This window comes from Vidua chalybeata, chromosome 1, assembly GCF_026979565.1.
Source record: "Vidua chalybeata isolate OUT-0048 chromosome 1, bVidCha1 merged haplotype, whole genome shotgun sequence".
Classification (NCBI taxonomy): Eukaryota; Metazoa; Chordata; class Aves; order Passeriformes; family Viduidae; genus Vidua; species Vidua chalybeata.
In genome coordinates, this window is record NC_071530.1 from 135,530,773 (window position 1) to 135,535,297 (window position 4,525).

The 4,525-nt window shown below is 40.2% G+C and overlaps 1 long non-coding RNA gene across 1 annotated transcript; it reads right to left on the bottom strand.

Annotated features, from left to right (window-relative positions):
* Positions 1-2,577: 2,577 nt before the first annotated feature.
* On the bottom strand, positions 2,578-3,127 carry LOC128791381 (uncharacterized). The gene is made up of 2 exons (XR_008432039.1): positions 2,921-3,127; positions 2,578-2,620 (listed from the first exon to the last, which is right to left on the bottom strand). It is a non-coding gene; the product is annotated as an uncharacterized LOC128791381 (long non-coding RNA).
* Positions 3,128-4,525: the final 1,398 nt, after the last annotated feature.

Below are 4,525 nucleotides of genomic sequence, written 5' to 3' on the forward strand. Positions count from 1 at the left end.
CTTTGTTACTTACTTGAGTGTTCAGGCAATGTGTATAGGCAATGAAAATATTGGGAAATGCAGCAAATAAAGATAAATGCTGAAATTACTACACTTATGAGTTAATATATTAAGTAAAACCAATAATCAGTTAGCATATTAATTAGCTAAAATTTTACATTTCTTACTAAATATTATGTATGTTTTATGTTTATTCTAGAAAATACTAAATACCAGTCCTTACAATGCCAAAGCAGTGGGCAGGCAGACCTAGGCAGGACTGTGCTTGGAATGGCAGTGGGAAGGTGGGGCTGCACAGTCCAAGAAGCCCCTGTGAGGAGAGGAGGATCCTGACAGTACCATCCCAGGACTGTATCTGCAGGGAAGGATTTCCCAGCCTTCATACCCGGCCATCAGTCACTCCCAGCATCCTTAAACCACTGCTCCTCCTGTGGGCCATGCTTCCCCCCCGAAGAGTGCCGTCGGGAGCCGACTCTGTGCCACCATGGCGAGCCTGCTCCCAGGGCTGGGGGAGTTCTCTTATCCCCAGTCCATCTCAAGGAACTCTGCCATTTCAAATTATTTGAAGCAGATGACAACCAGATGAAAACTAAGGGTGGGAGGCCTTTAACATTGCATGCTGAAATTGTGCAGTGACTTGTGTGAGCCAGTACCAGGCCAAAGCTCCCACTGGCACTGCCTGAGACTGGCAAGGGACTGCAGAGACCTCCACAGTGGCCAGGGGCCAGCACCAACTGGAGCAGAGATGGACTCTCCTCTTGCTTACAAGCAGAACTGAAATAATACTTTTCCTTTGGAAAAAGTTGGACTTTTCAATGTCCATGTTAAAATGGCAATACAAGACTATTTGGAAAAGTTCTGTAAGAAGCGTTGCCTGCTTCATGTGTTTAATCCATGGAGAAAGTATCTGTGATTTATTTAAGATTTTGGTCTCTTTTTAATTATGTTTCAATTAGTTTGCTTCATGAGTACTTATAAATTTTTCCTGAAAAATGTAATGACTTCAAGTGAGTAATAGGCAATTCACTGGAAAAAAAAATTAATGGTGCCTTAAAAGAATAAACTGGTAATGAAATTCTTTTATTAAAATCAGATATGAGGCATTATTTATATGTATTGCCACTGATGCTAAAAGAACATGCTTTTCCTCTCTCCTGAAAACCTTCAGGCTTGTGACATGGTGTCCAAATGCAAACTTTACAGTTATTGCAAAAGGGTATATCGATAGTAGCTTCAGCTGGTTTGATATTTTGAATTTTTTTTTTTTTTAAGAAGACTGTACAGAATCATAGAATAGTTTGACTTGGAAGGGGCTTTTACAAGTCATCTAATTCCAAAACCCCTGCAATGAAATCAAGATCTTTGTATAATCAGCTGAAATTATACAAATATATGCATATGTTTCCTTCAAGCAATATCTACAGCTAAGTTAAAGGTTTTCTGGGATGAGAAACATTTTTATCATAGAAAATTGTGAAATAACACATGTCTTTTTGTAAAAAAAAAGGAAGACAAAATTGTCACAGCTAAAAATTGTTTTCTGTAGCTGGGTAAGTTGTTTATTCATTTCTAAGGGGCAACCTTCAGACGGTTTTAGATTCTTCGAGAACCCACCTGGTACTTAAACTCTCTCTTCAGGTAAATTTTTAACCCTTTTTTTCATCAAGGTTCATACATTCTGACAACCAAAGATAGACATGAAAAGCCATGTCAAAAACCAAAACAACATCCAGCAATTGCTAAAAGTTGCTAAATTGCCTAAGTTACACAGATGTTGCGTGACTGAATTAACTGAACACCACTGAACATCACAAGTTGAAAACATAGTTTAGCTGAGGAGTTTATTAACAAGATCTTTCTGTGCTGCAGAAAACCTTGGAAGTGCTGGAATTGGTTGAATTGCATGGGTACCTTAGAGCACATCTTAGCAGCAGCTTTTTCTTTCAAAACTAATTGAGCAGGGGATACCAAGAGGCTTGTGTTGGCCTTCAAATTATCTACTTGTCTTATTCAAACTTATTTCACATGCTGATTTTCTGGCATGGACATGATGCTTAGACACATCTGCTAGAGTGCCTTTGTGATTCTTCACATCATAAACTGATGCAGCAGTTGCAGATGAGCAAAGCACCAAGCCCACTTCAATATATGTTCTGGGATAAATGTGCAAAAATTGCATATACAATCCTGTTAGGAACAATGAGCTGCAAATTTTGTCTATGTGCTTCCTGAAAAGGGCCACAGCAGGAGCATTTTGGCTCATACCATTAGCAAACACTTTTATCCTTAGCTGCCTTTGCTGCACATTTCTTGTTTGGGGTTTTCACAGAAAAGAAGCAGTTCTCTGAATGCACACAGTTATTTGGGAGTTCAGCCCTCTGCACAGCCACTCTCTGTGGCAACTAGAAATAACTGAATTTTCAACACAGTTTTCAATACAGTCTTTCTTTGTCACTCTGCAGGATCACTTAGAATAGCAAAGCTTTGACATTTTTTGTTAAAATCAGAAAATGCCAAAACATGACTATCACATGTTTAGGATGACTCATGCCCAAATCTATGACTTCCAGTCCCAGCTACAGCAGAAACTTCCTTCTTCTTTATTCTCTCTCCTGTCTTCCTAGAAAGAAGGCAAATAGTATTATTTTTCCTCTCTTCCTCTCCATCTACCCAATATAAATGACTGTTTCACAAATGGAGCACATCTGCACCTGATCAATATTTCCCCAACACAAAAATAGGACTTGGAGAATTCTGAATAAAGTAGCATAAAGATAGATTAATAACCAAATAAAACTGATTATCCTGAAATGCTCCATGGAAAAAAAGAAAACATAAGGAGATGGAAATATAATTCAAATGGCAAGGAGTAATGTCTATCTGCTAACTAGTTCAGAGGTTATTTCATCAGACTCCAAACCTGTGTGTGAAAACCCATTCCAAAGCAGCTCCTAAGATGGACATTCAAGTAAAAAGGCTCTTTAGATAACCCCTTTGAAGCCAACTACTTTCTGTCTGATTCTAAAGGCAAAGACTGGCATCAGGGCCTGCCAATATGCACCCAGGATGACAGTTAGGATGACAGAAAGGATGGCAGTGGATAGATCAGGGAAAGAAGTTAATGTATTTTTGCCTAAGCAAAAACCATGCTTGGGTGATATAGTCCTGTTTTGTGTCCTCAGTTCATTTTGCTTGTCATGGGGATGATGTCATGGCATGATCTGTGACTTGCTGCAATGAGTAGCTTCCAAGAGGAAAGGATTGCCACCCCACCCAGGGACTGTGGAATAGGCTGTGCAGCACATGGTGTGGGGTGTCCCCAGGATCAACAGGTGATGCAGTAATATGGCTCAGAAATTAGTGAGAATAAGCAGAATCCAACTCCTGAGGCATCTAAAATCCCACTTTTGCTATCTAAAACAGTATAAAAGGGATAGAAAATGTGATCCACCTCCAAATATGTTTTCTGTGAGGGCCAGAGGGAATGATTCTGATAAGAGGGGAAAATATAAAGGATGTTTTTTTGAGGTATTTGTTATATTGAAATATGCACAGAAAAAAACTAGCCCTAAAGAAATAGAGGGATTTTAAAAAATTTATTTCAGCATATTTCACCATCTGACTGAACTCACTAAATACCCTTTCAGACCCATATAATTGGCAGTGGAGTGGCTTCAGATGTACCAATTGAAAGACAGTGAAGTTCAACATCTTCATTAGGAATCATTTGTCTGCGTGAGAAAAGGGACATGGTATTTCACTTCATTTGCCTCTAAGAGAGATGGTCTGAGCCATGCCCTCTAGTTCAGGGCCTGATGTTATTCACTGTCCATGCCTGTTCCAGTTGTTGGAGTCCCAGTGGCACAACAGACCAATTTGTCATGTTAGTGAAAAAAGAGATGAAAGCAACACAGAATATAGGATTTAATCACCTTTGTGCTTGTGATGTGTGACTACAGTTCATTTCTTGCAGAAGTCATGCAGTGTTGTTCCTGCACACCCATGGCTGCCACATTCACTTTAAGGCACCAGCTCTTTCTAAGGCACGGTGATTAGCAAAGGCTCATTAACTGAAGACACAGCTAATGACCACAGAAGAAGCTGTTGCTGTCTCAGGTTTTAGCCTGGGATGTGCTCCATGGGATTCTGACCTCTTTAGCTCAAAAGAGCCATTTTGGGTGCTCAGGCTGGTTGGTATGCCTAAGCAGGGGGGTGAAGGCCCACAGTGAGAGGTTAATAAACCCAGCATGGAGCATGAGGCCAGTGCTCTTCTGCTCCTGATCCCATCACCACCTCCATGACCCAGCTCAAGGAGTACAACCTTTATGTAATATTTAGAACTTGTAGTTGAAGTGGCAACAGCCTCCAAAGCTGGACAATTAGAAAACTTGCACATGACAAGGCAGGAAAGTGCCCAGGCTTCTCATAAATTCAGCCAATTGCACAGACTATCTGTCTAAGGAAGACTTTGAAATCCATGTTAGGTTTTCATCCTGAGCAGAACAATACTTCTTTACAGCATGTT